The sequence below is a fragment of the Zalophus californianus genome, chromosome 9, assembly GCF_009762305.2.
Source record: "Zalophus californianus isolate mZalCal1 chromosome 9, mZalCal1.pri.v2, whole genome shotgun sequence".
NCBI lineage: Eukaryota > Metazoa > Chordata > Mammalia > Carnivora > Otariidae > Zalophus > Zalophus californianus.
This window is the reverse complement of record NC_045603.1, coordinates 135959408-135972895: the sequence shown is the minus strand read 5'-3', so window position 1 is coordinate 135972895 and position 13488 is coordinate 135959408. Positions and strand designations below refer to the sequence as shown.

Sequence of the window (13488 nt, the reverse complement as noted above, 5' to 3'; positions counted from 1 at the left end):
TAACTTTTTGCCTGAAGACTTGAGAACATTCTACATAAATTTTTGAGTCCCATCAGAATGAATTTCACTATGAAAGCACACATGAATAATAATTATTGATTTAGCAATAAAATAAATCCACCTAGTTTAAAAGTGCCAGGTGGTAGTACTGAGTGACTACAGTTACACCTCGATGAAATTAGAAAGAAAGATGATTACAAATTGTTTATAAATGTAGGTTTTAGAAGGAATTTCACCCATCAGATAATTTTCTTGGAACAAATTATATTTCTTTAAATAATCCCCAGTATCGATACTTTGCTCCTTCACCATTTTAACGCTCAAAGATGATCATAGTGTTTGGTGTTTAGTCATAATACAAGGTGAGTGAATGCTACTGTATGAGATAAAAGCAAAAAATTATAGGAAACAAGATGATAAGAAGCCACTTTTGCACAGATGGGGAGTGCCCTAAAGGGGCTCTCTATCTCAGCATCAGAATGCCCTTTATCAATTTGCCAATCAACAGTTCATTATTACAGGATTCCATCACTAAATCCATAACTAATAATGTAAGACTTGAAATGAATTTATAGGTCCGCTGTTCTAGGATTTGGCAAAATTGAGAAGCTTCCTCACAGATTGACCAGCAGTGTCTCTGAGAAGGGTGTTTCAGGATACCAAGAGACAAAGAGTCAGTTCCATAGTTTGTTAAATGGTGCCTCTTTAAGGCAGTTGTGGTAACTTTTAGGTGTTATTCCTGCTGCTTTCTCTCCTCACCTCAGGAGAGCTGCTCCTTACCCCCACCCACAAACCTGTGTACTCATTCAGTCAATGGGGTAGGCGCAGGGATTTGCCCACAACTCACAGCTCAGTTTTATGGAGAAGACCAGATGACCGCTCTTACAAAAGTGTGTGCTGGGGGAAGGACACCTGACCCCATTCAACACCATTAATCTCATTGATCAGTCATGGGAGCCAACTATTCACAATTCCCTTATTTAATCTGAGACACATACAAAGATAACATCTGATTGAAGCTCTCTTAATGAGGCACCAAGAGACTGTATTTTCCACTGTTCTCTAATAAAAACATAGAATAGAGGCTTCTACGGTCTCCTAAAAAAGAGATTCTACAGACTTTACATTTCTTTCTTTTTATAGAAAGCCTCTGGGAAAGAGGTACATCTTGGAATAATGTACTAAAGAGCAATAGACAATACTCAAAACCTATTAATTCTGATCCCACATTTTTTAGAAAAGAGACATTATAAAATGATGAATGCCAGGTTTGTGTTGTTATCATTTTAATGACAACAAAATGTATTTGGCCTGCCTTCATAACAATATCCTAGAAATATTAGCATATTACAGTGAGATCTTATATTTTATATATGTGTGATTTGCATAAGTCAGTATTTATTAAAAATTTCTGGCCAATTTGCCCCATTCTAACATGTCAGAAGAGCAGAAATTATGGCTGGTGATTAAAAAACACTTTTTCCGTGCTATACCTAACATAGACCATGAACAATTGTGTCACACTGGTTTGTTTGGGTTTTTTTGCTTTCTTTTATATTATATTGGATGACTATTGTCAGGGAGGAAGAACTCCCTCTACCCCTCAAGGTCCTTCTAGCTGGACTAAGAATCAAATTGACATGAGACAGATTAACAGGAGAAAATGCAATTTAATTTCATACGTATGGGGAATTCACACAGACATGGAAAAATTCCAAAGACAGGCAAAATGGGCATATATGTCATTCTGGACTAAGGAGAAGGGGGTAGGGGCCTGGGACTTGAAAGGGAAGGAATGTAATTCACAGGAAAAAGAAAAAGAGCAAGAATTTAGTAAACACATGTTTGCTGGGCCACTCAGAAATCATGGGACAAAGAGAGAACTTTGATTGAACAGGCCTCGCTAGATTCCTCCCTATCTACCATACCTGCTTCCTAGATATCACCTATCTATGGTGATAGCTCTCTTCCTGGAGTAGGTCCTCTACCTAAATTCTTTTTAGCCAGTTGTGGAGGAGGTAAAGAGCTTTTCCTGAATCTGCCAGATTTTGATTGCTTCTAATTCAAAGTAATCTTGATACCAAAATGACCCATCTTGGGATGGCCTGCACTTGGCCTTTACATTACTTGTGAGAATATCTAACTTATGGTTTGGAACCAGTGACTTACTAGAAATTTGTATCTCCCACTCCCGACTTTTTCATTTTTACAATGAAATTTCCAGAAACAGCCTCATAAGACCAAAAGAATAGATTTGCAGTTCAAGACAAATTGTGGGCCATTATTTTTCCAGTGGGGAAAGAAAGGAAAAATGAAGAATGTCATCTATTAACTTTATTGTACAGAGCAGCAGGAATACTAAGAAATAACCTTTGAACTTAATTTATTGATAAGGACATTCTTCTGAGTTTAAAGAATTTAGAGATATAGAATGGCTACAGAAATCAGAGCTCAAAAGAATCTTACAATCTGATAAAAATTGAACACATTTCTTTTGCTGAATTGGCAGGATCATGAATCAGCTGGTTGAGAGTATTCATAATATGACTTTTTTTCAACAGGTGGGTTCTGGAGGTTGGCTTGGCAGTTAATACAATTTGATCTGGAGATGAGGCACAGAAACTGTAAAAGTCAGGTGGAATTCCTTGGCACATTCCAAACTGCTGGAAAATCCTACCATTTCTCCCAATCATCTCCCCGTGCCCTGTTTATAAGCTTCTCGGCTTGTGGGCAGGTATAATTGGGGCAGGGATAGTTGCGCCTGCCTCATTATTTCTTGGAGCATCTGGTTCTTTCCACTCATCCCCTGCTGTCACTTTCTGAAACCACTTTCACAGACCCATTAGCCTGTGGGCAGCCGTTTACTGCTGAGCCATTCTCCGTAAAAACCATCAGCAGCCCCATTCCAACTGAGAACCAAAGAAGGTTACAATAGAGAATTTCACTCTAACCAAAGTGGGAGACCATGGATTTATAGCAATGTCAGTGTGCGTGTTCTCAAGGGGGGGTTCCCATTAGAAATGCACAGAGAGCCTTAGAGCAGGGTCCCTAGCACGGATGTTCATTGACATTAGTTGACTATGTTGAATCCTTTAAAGGACACTGTCCCTTGAGCCCTCCTCGACCACATGTTTTCAAGTCCAAATTGTTTCTAAGTTATTTAGAACTGAAAGGCCATAATAGTATTAAAAACAATTTCGTAAATTACGTAGCCATCTTCTGATTGCAAAATGCTTTCAACCCCTTATCTCCCTTATTTAACAAAGCATAAAAGATGTTGGTTGTCATGTGATGGAAATAACACAATTTGTTGTGTTCTAACAGTGCCAGCCAGTCATGATATCCAGGTGACTCTCAAAATTCATATGAAGTGTATTCATTCTTCAAACACATGAAGGCCTAGAGGAAAGATGAAGGATAGATTTTTGGTGAATGGTTTTGCAGCAAACTTATATAAAAGTGGGTGGCATCTATTTTTGACCTGAGACCAGTAACCCCTGGAATCACAGGCTTAAAAGATTTCACTTGCTGTGCAATGAAAAAATTGTCACCAAACGAACATACTAACATGGGTATTTGACCTTTCCACCTGTCTTGGAAGCTTTGAGAAACAATTTTAAATGAATAGGAAAGCACATTTATAATAGCACTTTTCTTTATCTTATAAGCTTATTATGTATTTTAGAAATGAAGGAATTTCTTGTAACATATTCCCACAAGTAAAGTCACTCTCAAATTCATACAACATTTATATAATTTTGTTCAGAAGAATATATTATGGCTTATTTTAAACTGCCTAACTGTTGGAATAGTATTTGGGCATAAATATGGACAGGACAAAGTGCATAGAATATACTAAAATTTAGTCAAATAAATATTTTCTATCCAATTCCATTGGACAGAAAAGATAGAATTGTTATCCATTTATAGAATAGAAAAATAAAGCATAAAATAAGTTGGACGCCCTTCAGCAGCTTTGACCAAACTACACAGATGAGTTAAACAAGTTTTTTTTTTTTATATATATATACTTGATACTTGGGTAACATTACTTCCTCACAATTTTTAAAATATATTTTGCAGCTTCCTGCACTAAAAATTACAGAAGCTATGACTAAAGTAAAATAAAATTTAGAATTAAATAAAAACTCAAGAAAAGTTTTGATTGGGTTTCCTAGGCTCCTTGAAATTGAGTACCTCACCATTTTAATTAAACAAATAAATTTCAACATCCTGAACTTAATTCTCTTCGCCCAGCCAGGGAAGGAGATTTTAGGACAGGATTCCCTCAATCACCCTGTTTGGTTGTGCCTTCACCCTCCCCCCACCACCCATGGGTGATCTGCTGATCAGCCAGGGGAAAACTCCAGCAGTGGGAAGAGTGGTTTAGCCTCACGAGCACTGTGTTTGGCATTGAGTGGTTTAGCCTCACGAGCACTGTGTTTGTTAACAGCAGTTCTGATCTCTTATCTGGTGCAGCCAAAGGGATGGAGATGCAGATACTTTAGGTGGTGAGGACATAGGTCTCCGTCCTCTGCCCAATGTTCTGTTATTTCTCGAGAGATTTTCAACAGCCTTTGCACATCCTCAATTGCTCAATATCTCTTACATTATCCAAGGTCAGAAAAACCATACGGCTTTATAAAGATCAAAGAGTAGAGTCAGGAACCCACACTTTTAAAAAGTAAAGAACTCCCCCACTACCTATTTTAGAATCAAATGCACATGACCCACTAACTGCAAAAAATTTATGTGGTCAAGTTAACCTACTTAGAAGAAGAATAATGTGTCCATGAGGGCCAAAAGAAGAAGCCCATCTTCCAGTGGGAAAGTAGTAGAGGGTAGACATTAAAGGAAATGAAATTAAAGACACTGGATGGAGAGACTCTGAATGGTAGGTATGAATGACAGAAAATGGAGAAATTAAATGAGAAATTAACCCCTCAGCCTCTGAGGTCATTCTTTGTGTTCAAATTCAGTTGTTTTAAAGAGTCTTTATTGCCGGAGACATGATTTTCTCATAGCCGAGGGGAAAGTTCAATTACTGTGCCCAACTAATCGTCCGTTTTAAATCATTTTTTCTGTAAAGATTGAGTGTATTGGATGGATTTGTCATACTCAGAATGAAACTGGTACAGATGAAATGCCTGTTAAGGGGCATTAACTTCACTATTTTCTCATTTGCTATAAAAGCCTAATAAGTACCAAGATTTGGGATAGACTGGGGCTTATTATCAGCCAAGTAAGGGAGGGAAGAGCTTCCTGATGGGTTTAAAAACAAGTAGCTTTTGGTTTAGAGTATAGGGAAATTAAAAAAAAAAAAAGGTCTCTATCTTGTTTTCTAGGGTTAATGAGATATCTCTCTTTTGCTGTTATAACTCACTTGTTTTCTACATCCTACTGCCACAAATATTTTAATGGGTTTCTCTACATCAACTCCATTTTTCCAGTCATTACCACACATGTGCTAATCAAACAATTATCTTGTCATTCCTTTTATAAGACCTTCTGTAAAGACCCACAGAATACTTTCAGAATTATGGAGATCCAGTAATGTTCAGATCATAAACATTGTCTTATTGAATGTTTCATGGATAATTTGAGTAAAGAAACAAATGCCAAACTAGTAAATATTCTATGTAAATAAAGAGGGTATTTAAAAATTATTGTAATTTATTAAAAGCTGACATATGTTGTTTTTATGGTTTTTAGAGATTCTTGACAAAGGGAGCTTCTGAGCAATTTTAATTGATGTATTTCAACAGTTGTCCAGTATGAGTTCATAGCAACAAACGGAGGACATGCTGGAGCACAATAACCAAAACTGGCTTCTTGATGATGTAGCTCAAATTATGGTTTTATGCTTGCGAAATGTGATTCCGTGTTTGACTTTGGAACTGGTTGTCATAATGCAGACGTTGACAGTCCTCACGGACACATATAGTACTGGCTAAATTTGGAAAGCCGAAGAGACAAAAAAAGGTGGGATGTTACAAACTACAAACTTATTTCTGATTCTAAATATGTCCCTTGGTGCTCAGATGGCAAGTGGCTTTTAACAAGCTACGTGTCCTCCCGGGTTCCACGTTAACATTGGGTACAAGATTCGGCATTAACCTGGCTCTTCTTGCACAAGTATGTGCCATCAAATGCAGAAATATGACAGGTTCCTTGGCACCCATTTTTGGATGGACTGTTTCCAGCAAAAACAATGACTTACCAAGCAGTTCCAAGTGACGTACCCAGTGAAGAACATAAAGCTGCAATGGCTTACAGATGTCTGGTTTTAGGAAATAAACCAATCACCAATTCTAAATTGCTTGAGGAGGAACCACCACTGAACGTAAAATCACATCCAGGAAATGAAAAGCCTCTATTGAAAACAGCCCTTCAAAATTAAAGGAAACTTGAGGCTAAGAAAGCTGAAGAGCAGGGCCTGAGAAGTGGCAAGAGGCCTGATTAGCCCCGCTCCTGGCCCACAGAGCATACCATGAAAGACTGCCACTCAGCCACCTCTTGAGAGCCTGAGACAGACAAACAGATCAAGAACCTAAGCAAGAAGCTCCAAGCAATCGAACAACTGAGAGAAGCAGCAGTGCCTGGAAAACAGAAAAACACCATTTGAAGAAAATGCAGCAAGAGAGAGCCTTTCTCCAGGAGCTAGAAGACACAGATTTGGGGATTTAAAGATTCAGGGAAAGCAAGTTCTCAGAAATCAAGACAAACACATCTGTTAAATCCACTGGCATCTATGGACTACCCATGTGCCCATTCTTAATGTTCATCTATAACTTTAACCACTTATCCAAGATTTAAAAAGAAAAATAAGACAAGAAACCATAAAATATGTAAGAATACATCTAATGGGGGATGTCCAAGAACCTGCAGATTTTCCCCCCGTTTCAGAATCACCAATTTAGAAGTTGACCTACACGTACATGGTAAGTTTATTTTTGACAAAGTTACCAAAGCAATTCAATGAGAAGTAGAAAGTCATTTCGCCAAGTGATGCCAGAACATTAGACATAGACCCTTTACTCATAAACACACTTTTAAAAACTTGGAAGAGATCACATATATTAATTAAAACTCTAATACTAAAATATCTGGAAGAATATGTAAAAGAGAATAAAAATTTTATGATTTTGGATAAACACACACAAACACAACACACACACACACACCCCTGAATCTTATAAGAACAAATAATTAATAAAATGAACTTTATTAAAATTAAAACTATTTTTCTTCTAAGAATTAAGAAAATCACACAATCAAAATAAAAAGGGAATGAACAGCATGAGAAAATACTTTCAATACAAACACCAAATACAAGACTAGTTTCCAGATTATAGGAAGAATTCTTACAGTTCAGTAATAGGAAAACAAATGACCCAATAAAATGGACAAAATATTGAACAGTCCTTCACAAAATGAGATACAAAAGTCCCCCCAATACAAATGGCCAACAGACACATGAAAAAATGCTCAACATCATTCAGCATCAGGGAAATACAAATCAAAACCACATTGAGATACCACCTCACACCTGTCAAAATGGCTAAAATCAGTAACACAAGAAACATCAGGTGTTGGTGAGGATGTGGAGAAAGGGGAACCCTCCTACACTGTTGGTGGGAATACAAACTGGTACAGCCACTCTGGAGAACAGTATGGAGGTTCCTCAAAAAGTTAAAAATAGAGCTACCCTATGATGCAGCAATTGCACCATTGGGTATTTATCCAAAGGACACAAACATAACTGTTTGAAGGGGCACATGCACCCCAATGTTTATAACAGCAATGTCCACAAGAGCCAAACTTGTCCATTGACAGATGAATGGATAAAGAAGATGTGGTGTATATATACAGTGGAATATTACTCAGCCATCAAAAAGAATGAAAGCTTGACATTTGCAACAATGTGGATGGAACTAGAGGGTATTGTGCTAAGTGAAATAAGTCAGTCAGAGAAGGACAATTATCATATAACTCCACTCATATGTGGAATTTAAGAAACAAAACAGATGAAAATAGGGAAATGGAAGAAAAAATAAGATGTAAATAGAGAGGGAGGCAAACCATAAGAGACACTGACCTCTAGGGAACAAACTGAGGGTTGCTGGAGGGGAGGCAAGTAGGGGGAAGGGATAATTGGGTGATTAAGGAGGGTAAGTGATGTGATGAGCACTGGGTGTTATATGCAACTGATCAATCAGTAAATTCTATCCCTGAAACTAATAATACAGAATATGTTAACTAAATTGAATTTAAATAATTTTTTTAAAAATCCCCCCAATACACAAATTTCCCTCCAAAAAATACACAAAAGGATGCTCAACATCAACAACAGGGAAATGCAAATTCAAACCACAGTCAGATACCACCACCCACCTTCTAGAATGGCTAGAAGGACTGACCTAGGATGTAGAACCACTGGACTCTCATACACTGTGAGTGAGATTAGAAACAGTTTGACATCTTCTTAAACAAAGTAAACATACACTTATAATAAGAAGCAGCCCTTCCACTACTGGGTATTTACCCAAGAGAGCAGTAAATGTATATAAAAAAATTTATTACATCAGTGTTCATAGCAGATTTATTTATAATAACCAAACACTGGAAGCATCCCAAATGTCCACCAATAGACTCAAACAAAATATAGCATATTTATTCAATTGAAAACCACTCAGTAATAATATGCAACAACTTTTTGATATATATAGCAACATGGAAGGATCTCAAAATAATCTTGCTAAATGGAAGAAGACACAGAACACCATCCCTGCTCTATGATTCCATTTTATGAGATTTCAGGAAATGCAATCTAATCCATAATGGTGGAGAATAGATCACTGATTGCTGGGACAGGGTTGGAGGGAGGGAAAGACGGCCTGAAGTAACTTTTGGGGGAGATGGAAGTAGTCAGTGTCTTGATTATGGTGATGGTTTCACAAAGCTCACATATGTCAAAATTCTTCAAACTGTGCAACTTAAATATGTGTAGTTTACTGTGAATTAATTATATCTCAACAGAATGGAAAAAATAAAGTTAAACTTGACATACAATTTAACCCACTGAGGCAAATTGTGGTTTTAGTCTCTAGCTTTATTTTTTAACAAAGCTGAGATCATGAAATAATCTCAAGAATAAGATTATTCCTGAATGTTATACATTCCTTGAGGTTACTTTTGGGATTCTTTCCCATCATGTAGTATCATTTAGGATTCTAATATAGTCAATTGCTGCTCATAGAGGTCATGTGGTTTCCCAAAATTCCTATCACAGTTTCTAAAATTAAAACATCTGGTTAAAAAAATATCTTTTGGAATGTCACTAGCAGGCTTTAAAAAAATGTTAAAGGAGAAATATAAGAATACACACATTTTTCGGTTAAAAAAATTCAAAGAGAGTAGTTGCTAAATGCAGAAATCTAAGTAGAAATTAGTTCATTGTCATCTGATATTTGGTATTGTTCTTCATTCCCACATTAAAAGCCTTTTCTAAGGGCTGAAGATTACACCTGAAAGATATTAGCTAAGTCAATTGATATTAAAATGAATGAAATAAAGACTATTTTTAAAGTATGGTAACATGTGCTGGACATGAATTAAAACATGAAAAATGAAAATAAATTCTCAGAGATTTTTTTTAACAGAATCTCAGGAGGCAATAGATGTACCAGTCCCACATTTCAAAACAAAAAGTCTTGACCATGATGAAAGCAAATGTCAAGTTCCATCTTACAGAAACTCTTCTGTAGGATAAATATGTTCATTGCATAAGTTGGAGACAATTTGATAAGTATTCTCGAATTTGGTGGGAAAAACAAATCATACTAACATCTACGGAACTTTACTAAGATGCAAATATTTATGCATAATACCCTCTGCAAGACACATCTGACATCTGCGATCTTGGAGCAGCACTAGCTTCTAGAAAAGATGATTGAGTTACCAACGTGGCAGGGGGATCAAAACCCATAATATGAATCACCAAATTTTCCAACAAGTACACACACACACACACACACACACACACACACACACCCCCTTCAATAACACTAAAAACTTGTTAAAATGAATGAGGATTCTTCTGAGGTGAAATTTTGAGGTAGATAAGATATAAGTACATCAGTTATTCACTGCAAAATGATGCTGCAGTAACAAACCACCTCAAAACCATAATAAAAAAAAAACCATTTTTTATTTTTTATTGTTATGTTAATCACCGTACATTACATCATTAGTTTTTGATGTGGTGTTCCATGATTCATTGTTTGTGCATAACACCCAGTGCTCCATGCAGAATGTGCCCTCCTTAATATCCATCACCAGGCTAACCCATCCCCCACGCTCCTCCCCTCTAGACCCCTCAGTTTGTTTTTCAGAGTCTATCGTCTCTCATGGTTCTTCTCCTCCTCCGATTTACCCCCCTTCATTCTTCCCTTCCTGCTATCTTCTTTTTTTTTTCCTTAACATATATTGCATTATTTGTTTCAGAAGTACAGATCCGTGATTCAACAGTCTTGCACACTTCACAGCGCTCACCATAGCACATACCCTCCCCAATGTCTATCACCCAGCCACCCCATCCCTCCCACCCCCCACCACTCCAGCGACCCTCAGTTTGTTTCCTGAGATGAAGAATGCCTCATATCACTGAGGTCATATGATACATGTCTTTCTCTGATTGACTTATTTCATTCAGCATAACACCCTCCAGTTCCATCCACGTCGTTGCAAATGTCAAGATCTCATTCCTTTTGATGGCTGCATAATATTCCATTGTGTATATATATATACCACTTCTTCTTTATCCATTCATCTGTCGATGGACATCTTGGCTCTTTCCACAGTTTGGCTGCTGTGGACATTGCTGCTATAAACATTGGGGTGCATGTACCCCTTCGGGTCCCTACATTTCTATCTTTGTGATAAATACCCAGTAGTGCAATTGCTGGATTGTATGGTAGCTCTATTTTCAACTGTTTGAGGAACCTCCATACTGTTTTCCAGAGTGGTTGCACCAGCTTGCATTCCCACCAACAGTGTAGGAGGGTTCCCCTTTCTCCGCAACCCCGCCAACATCTGTCGTTTCCTGACTTGTTCAATTTAGCCATTCTGACTGGTGTGAGGTGGTATGTCATTGAGGTTTTGATTTGGATTTCCCTGATGCCGAGCGATGTTGAGCATTTTTCATGTGTCTGTTGGCCATTTGGATGTCTTCTTTGGAAAAATGTCTGTTCGTGTATTCTGCCCATTTCTTGATTGGATTGTTCTTTGGGTGTTGAGTTTCATAAGTTCTTTATAGATTTTGGATACTAGCCCTTTATCTGATATGTCATTTGCAAATATTTTCTCCCATTCTGTCGGTTGTCTTTTGATTTTGTGGACTGTTTCTTTTGCTGTGCAAAAGCTTTTTATCTTGATGAAATCCCAATAGTTCATTTTTGCCCTGGCTTCCCTTGCTTTTGGCGATGTTTCTAGGAAGAAGTTGCTGAAGCTGAGGTCGAAGAGGTTGCTGCCTGTGTTCTCCTTTAGGATTTTGTTGGACTCCTGTCTCACATTAGGTCTTTCAACCATTTGGAGTCTATTTTTGTGTGTGGTGTAAGGAAATGGTCCAGTTTCATTCTTCTGCACGTGGCTGTCCAATTTTCCCAACACCATTTGTTGAAGAGACTGTCTTTTTGCCATTGGACATTCTTTCCTGCTTTGTCAAAGATGAGTTGACCATAGAGTTGAGGGTCCATTTCTGGGCTCTCTGTTCTGTTCCATTGATCTATGTATCTGTTTTTGTGCCAGTACCACACTGTCTTGATGATGACAGCTTTGTAATAGAGCTGGAAGTCCAGAATTGTGATGCCACCAGCTTTGCTTTTCTTTTTCAACATTCCTCTGGCTATTCGGGGTCTCTTCTGTTTCCATACAAATTTTGGGATTATTTGTTCCATTTCTTTGAAAAAAGTGGATGGTATATTGATGGGGATTGCACTGAATGTGTAGATTGCTCTAGGTAGCACTGACATCTTCACAATGTTTGTTCTTCCAATCCATGAGCATGGTGGTCTTTCCATTTCTTTGTGTCTTCCTCAATTTCTTTCCTGAGTATTTTATAGTTTTCTGAGTACAGATCCTTTGCCTCTTTGGTTAGATTTATTCCTAGGTATCTTATGATTTTGGGAGCAATTGTAAATGGGATCAACTCCTTGATTTGTCTCTCTTCTTCTATCTTGTTGTTGGTGTATAGGAATGCCACTGATTTCTGTGCATTTTTATATCCTGCCACTTTCCTGAATTCCTGTATGAGTTCTAGGGGTTTTGGGGTGGAGTCTTTTGGGTTTTCCACATAAAGGATCATATCATCTGCAAAGAGTGAGAGTTTGACTTCCTCTTGGCCGATTTGGATGCCTTTGATTTCTTTTTGTTGTCTGATTTCTGTGGCTAGGACTTCTAATACTATGTTGAATAGTAGTGGTGATAGTGGACATCCCTGCCGCATTCCTGACCTTAGGGGAAAAGCTCTCAGCTTTTCCCCATTGAGAATGATATTCGCTGTAGGTTTTTCATAGATGGCTTTTATGATATTGAGGTATGTACCCTCTATCCCTATACTCTGAAGAGTTTTGATCAAGAAAGGATGCTGTACTTTGTCGAATGCTTTTTCTGCATCTATTGAGAGGATCATATGATTCTTGTTCTTTCTTTTGTTAATGTATTGTATCATGTTGATTGATTTGCGGATGTTGAACCAGCCTTGCAACCCAGGGATAAATCCCACTTGGTCATGGTGAATAATCCTTTTAATGTACTGTTGGATCCTATTGGCTAGTATTTTGGTGAGAATTTTTGCATCCTATTGGTCTGTAATTCTCCTTTTTGATGGGGTCTTTGTCTGGTTTTGGGATCAAGGTAATGGTGGCCTCATAAAATGAGTTTGGAAGTTTTCCTTCCATTTCTATTTTTTGGAACAGTTTCAGGAGAATAGGTATTAATTCTTCTTGAAATGCTTGGTAGAATTCCCCTGGGAAGCCATCTGACCCTGGGCTTTTGTTTGTTGGGAGATATTTGATGACTGCTTCAATTTCCTTAGTGGTTATAGGTCTGTTCAGATTTTCTATTTCTTCCTGGTTCAATTTTGGTAGTTGATACATCTCTAGGAATGCATCCAATTTTTCCAGGTTATCTAATTTGCTGGCTTAGAGTTGCGCATAACATGTTCTTATACTTGTTAGTATTTCTTTGGTGTTGGTTGTGATCTCTCCTCTTTCATTCATGATTTTGTTGATTTGGGTCGTTTCTCTTTTCCTTTTGATAAGTCTGGCCAGGGGTTTATCCATTGTTAATTCTTTCAAAGAAACATCTCCTAGTTTCGTTGATCTGTTCTATTGTTCTTTTGGTTTCTATTTCATTGATTTCTGCTCTGATCTTTACTATTTCTCTTCTCCCGCTGGGTTTAGACTTTATTTGCTGTTTTGTCTCTAG

At 37.6% G+C, this 13488-nt stretch overlaps 1 pseudogene; it reads left to right on the top strand.

Moving 5' to 3' along the window:
* Positions 1-5860: 5860 nt before the first annotated feature.
* On the top strand, positions 5861-6687 carry LOC113921661 (annotated as a pseudogene).
* Positions 6688-13488: the final 6801 nt, after the last annotated feature.